Source organism: Triticum dicoccoides, chromosome 6B (assembly GCF_002162155.2).
Source record: "Triticum dicoccoides isolate Atlit2015 ecotype Zavitan chromosome 6B, WEW_v2.0, whole genome shotgun sequence".
NCBI classification, from domain to species: Eukaryota; Viridiplantae; Streptophyta; class Magnoliopsida; order Poales; family Poaceae; genus Triticum; species Triticum dicoccoides.
The window spans coordinates 309,865,438-309,870,817 of NC_041391.1; the positions used below are offsets into that span (position 1 = coordinate 309,865,438).

A 5,380-nucleotide genomic window follows, 5' to 3' on the forward strand; every position below is an offset into this window, starting at 1 on the left:
CATCAGGCTGAGCTAAGCCAAAACACCATGTCTGGCAGTTAGTCCTTAGTGGTTTTAGTTGTTTTGCACGTTTGGCTGGATCACAGGTGCACAGTGGGAGTGGCTATCTTCCTGGCAAGTTCCTAGGCAGAAACTTGTGAGCTTCACTTGGAAAAATCTAGTGAGAGTTAAGGGCTGTGCTTTGGGGTTTAGTGATCTCTTAGGAAGGTAATCAAGTTCAGAAAAGATCAGCCCCGAAAGATCAAGCAAAAAGATACTTGTTGTGCAAAGTGATCATTCTGTCCAAAACAAAAAATGATTTTCCATAGCAAAAATATTACAAAAAGTTATGCAATATTTTTGCTCAGGAAGGTGCCCTAGGGTTGAAAGAATATTTGTGAATTTATTCAGGATATTTGGAGCAAGAAATCTAGGGGTTGCTTTGGAGCATACATCTCTGAAGTGATTTTCAGGGAGGAAAATGAATATATTTCTTTTATGAAAAATACTCATTGGGCTTTTCTTGGAGTTTTTTAGAGAAGAAAAGGTGAGTTAGAGGTGGATGGGTCACTTGGATGAAAATCAAGGGTAGTCACAAGTGTTCATGTCCATTTGAATTGATTCAAAACTCCAAATTCAAAGCAAAGGCAACTGCAAGTCCGGAAAAAGAGAGAAGACAAAAACCAGGCTGTATATACATCTGGGCTATTCTGTTTCGCAAAACAAAATATTATTCTGTTACTATTGTTGAACTGATGAATTCGGGTGATTGTACTGATGTTGTCATTCGGTTGAACTGATCATTTTTATTAGAAGAGTAAATACGAGCCCCTTCCCACTCGCTCCCCGTTCCGCCAGCCACTCCAGCCGTCGACCGACTACCCGTGGCCGATCCCTCCACCTACCCGCCTCCCTCCCAGCAACCCAGGCTCCACCCTACTCGCAGCGATGGGTGCCGGGGCGGCCGCTGGCGGGCGACATCGTCCAGCAGGACGACGACGCGCCCAAGATCCCCGGCTGCTCCAACGACTTCTTGCTCGTACACGCCCCTCTTCTTCCTCCCCGCTTCTCCCGAGCGAGCGGAGCGGCCGGCCCCAGTTTCCGATTTCGAGCCCGTGGCCAGGTGGCCGGCGGTGCTCCGTTCTGGCCGGCGCGCGCCCCTGGAGCCTGAGGAGCCACGCGCTTGCTCGATCCTTGGATTACGGAGTTAGGTGGCGCAGCTTTTCCTTGCCGGGAATGCCTGAGGAGCTATGCGCTTGCTCGATTCATGGATTACGGAGTTAGGTGGCGCAGCTTTTCATCGCTGGGAATTCAATTAGCCGATCATAGTAGGTGCTCCGGCTTGGACTCTGGAGGATTACGGCCAGCTCTATTTTGGAGTTAGGTATTGTTTGTACCGTGAGCAGAGGAGATTCCGTCGCTAATTAATTATACTGCAGTATGTTGTTGCTGGTGGAGCTACTATAGTACTATTTGATTCAGGGGCTAATGGCTGTTACTTGCTACTGTATTTGACATGAGACTGAGCACCATACGAGCTATAAAATGACAACTCGTATTTTGCGAAACTTTTGCGGTAGGTGGGCAAACAAATTCACAAAAATTTGTCAAATGCAAAACTTTCAAAGAGGCCAAAGATTTTAGTCCAACGACGCAAAGCTATCAAAAATGTGAAACTTAGCCATGTTGTACTCGTACAGATCTTTGTGTGGTGTTTGTACTGAGGAGGTATTTTTCACAGATTAATTCTGAATGGTTCCGGAAAAAATACTTGAACGATGTTTTGAACTCAATTTTTTTTCAATGATGTTTTGGACTTCTCGCGTTATGCGACTTGAATTTTTCCCATTTGAATTTTCCAATTCTTAATTTTTAATTTATGGCACTGATGGTACTAGAGAGTTTGTACTTCTCAAAAAACATTCACTCTATGTTCCTTTAGTTTTGGTTTTTAATTTTCTTTACCACCCTTATCCTTACTGTCAATGTAATCACCATCGTACCTTTATGGTTTATATAGTTGAACGGACTTACATTTTTACCATTCCTTCTTTTAAAAGCTTATGTTTTCTTCTCCAAAACTTCCTACCTGACAAGAATCAGAACTTATTTATTTTTTACATTTGTACTTCCAACTGTCTTTAATGACATTTTCACCTTTTTACTTTGTTTTACCTCATCAAACAGGCGCACAACACATTTGAAGAAACAAAATATGAATCTTGGAAGCACAAGGGGGATAACCATTGCACAAGACTTCATGTGTGCCTCCATCATAGAAAAATAGACTGAATTTTGCCAAGTTCTAAGGATGAACAAATGAACCATACAGAATATTGTCAAAACCCCAGATTTTTTCTCACTCAAACAAACTTCTGTACTTGCATAAAACCCTCTTTGAACTTGGACGGCACCTACTGCTCAACTTGGACTATGACCAGTGCTCAACTCGAACGGAGGCGGTTGTCGTTGCTTTTTAACCATGAATGCTTCTAAAGACATTGGGAATTGCTTCAAAATTGGTTTATACTTTTTAACATGAGTGTTCTCTCAGCTGGGCCAAGAAGCAATGCATACATCATATTTTTATTCTGCAAGAATGAAACACTCCAATAATTAACAACTAATCTATCAGTACATGTAGAACAATTTTAGTTTTGAAAACAAACTTCCATTGACGTGTTAAACTCTGAATCAGTATAGAGGACATGATGGGTCTCAGGCTACTTAGAAAATCTATGAAAAATTGGCAACAGGACCAGCATCAACATTTTCCACTTGTAAGATAAACATAAAATAGAAGTACTAGCACTGAACTAGTAGGATTACCTAAAACATGGTATTTCCAGTTTGAGGAGAAGAATCTATGAAACCAGCTTGCATGTCCAACCACAAACCAAGACTAACATGTACTGTTTTGCTCGGTCTGGGATGGACTGTCAGAATTTACAAAGCCACTTAATTACCTTGAGTGCACACATGATTTTTGGGGATTTCCTCAAGATTATGCACAATAAAGCATACAGACTGAAAAGAATAGACAAGCTGAACTGTAAACCAAAATAAATTGCCACTGTGTTCCCCATATAGCAACTAAAACTCAGTACCACTACACCTTTTATTGCTGCACTGCTACTTAGACAAGGTAAATCAATAAAAACTGAACTAACAAACTTCTACTTAATATCATTTCTGCATGTCCATGGCGGCAGTGTGCAACTGTTTTTTTTACAGAAAGACTGTAAGGGAACCCCCTATAGTATAGTTGGTGCAACAAACCCAAATTGCAAGTACCTTGCCTTGAACCTGGGTGGGTGGGAAGGCATCAGCCCCTTCCCACCACTAGGCTATGCCTTAGAGCATGTAGTTGATGTGCGGGATGCAAATGCTTCTTAGTGGTGGACGCAAATGCTCGTGTGCTGGACACAAGTTCAGCATATATATGTCCCTGTATGAACTTACATATTTCCATTTCTTTCTTTACACATATAAAAGTCAGTGCTTTTTTGTAGAATGAACACCTACTATTTTTACCAATTGAACTATTAAAGCATTGAAAAGTGAACTTTTATTGAGTTGTTATACATAGCTAACAGTGGACAAAGATAAAAATTATCAGTTTCCTTAAACATAACCAAAACATGCATTTGAATTGGTTATGTACCTCCACTCAAAGAGAGCTTGGACTTGCTACTATTCTTTCTCTAACTGCCGACAGTAGATTGATGTCAAGCATTATAACAAGTACCCGTCCCCCTTTGTGCTAAACAATCAGAACCGTCACGCATAGGGAAGCACCAGCAGCATTTCGAGCATTTTCAAGCAGAGTAAAAATACATTAATATTTTAGCAATTCAAGCTACAACTAACATTAGCAGGAATTCAAGCGAAAGAAGAGATAGAGGTTATGGGAGAGAGGAGAACATGAGAGACCTTAGCTGGAGCATAGTGGAGGTTGGGAAAGGAGGTAAACTCCTGAGCTACGGTGTCGACCGACTCGACGTTGTGTCATTGAACGACCCATGGTGGAAGCAGTGAACAATGTCGTGCCAACGTGTAGGGCCAGCACCGAGGCTAGCACGCAGAGGATCCTGGCTGCGGTGGCTCAACGGACCTAAGTGGCGGCAAAGAAAATGAAGCAGTAAATATACAACATTCGCACCACAAGAAAATGAAGCAGTAAATATACCTTATTTTTGTACATACAAGCATACAGAAAATTATAGAATCAACATAGTATAGCATGATATGTAGTTGCACTGACGCTCTGGGAATTATAGAACTGAAGAAGCACAGACTTGTTGCACAAATAAATAAGATATAAATATTTACTGTCCAAGAGCGCCCATGCCATGTATTCAGAATTTCCTCGCACCATTTGTCATACACAAAAGTCATGTATGGCTATCAGGCACAACTTCTATATATAGAAGGGCTAGCAAGGGTCTCAAAAACCAACTAGGAGTACATGATTTCAATCAACTCGATGCTCATCAGTACTAGAATTACTGGACAAGAAGTTTAGATTTGTAGCAGCACACGCACCAAACTTACAGATTTTTCTTGAACTTATTTAGGTGACTGAAGACAAGCAATGAAAGATCTGGATCAAGTAAAGATGTTTCTCTGAGCATTCTAGTCATCCCTCTGATCCCAACAAGGACCTGCAGAAAGTAGAAACATTGTTCAGAAATTGGTTGGGTAACCATACTTTTGTACTGAGGTAAACCTTTTCATCGAACTGTTGCCAAATTTTCAGAGACTAAGAGTTATGCTCGAATCAACATTCAGTACCTCTGTACCTTTGCTAGTCACCGCACTAAACTAAACTTCAGATAGAAAATAGAGGTAACAATAGCACCAATTGGTAGTTGCATAGTAGAGGGCATGCATCAGCAGCAGTAGAAAAGGATGCGGCTGTGCCGGGTAGTACTAGGTGCAGCAGCAGCTTGCAGCAAGGAGCGGCTTGCACTCAGCTCCTTGAGTGACCGACCATAAAGGAAGCAGTTGGACTGTTGGGCTGGAGGTCCTCGACCCCGCGATTCCTCCAGTAGGCTCCACTTTTTGCCGCTGAAGCATAAGCCATGGCCTTGGAGCAGGACGCATCCACGGCAGCAACATTGAATGGACAAGGATGACGGCGGCGAACTGCTTGTACGTAGTGGCGGGGACATTGAACGGAAGGGAATGGCGGCGGCGAACTGCCTATACGCGATGGCGGCGACATTGAACGGACAAGGGTGCGGTGACGGCTGCCTGTACACGATGGCTGCATAGCACCATTGGAGAGGAGGCAGAGTGGGAGAGGCCAGCAACCCTCGGTGAGGAGGCGTGCCGAGAGGGCCCGGCGCCCATTAGAGGGGAGGCGCGTGGGCAGGGGCCGGCGCCCGTCGGAGGGGAG

At 43.1% G+C, this 5,380-nt stretch overlaps 1 long non-coding RNA gene across 2 annotated transcripts; it reads right to left on the minus strand.

The window, feature by feature from the left end:
- Positions 1 to 2,242: 2,242 nt before the first annotated feature.
- LOC119322062 lies at positions 2,243 to 5,277 on the minus strand. 2 transcript variants are annotated; one of them, XR_005155384.1, is made up of 3 exons: positions 4,534 to 5,277; positions 3,913 to 4,093; positions 2,243 to 2,570 (listed from the first exon to the last, which is right to left on the minus strand). It is a non-coding gene; the product is annotated as an uncharacterized LOC119322062 (long non-coding RNA). The 2 variants fall into 2 exon arrangements; XR_005155385.1 differs by having other exon boundaries at positions 4,525 to 5,277.
- Positions 5,278 to 5,380: the final 103 nt, after the last annotated feature.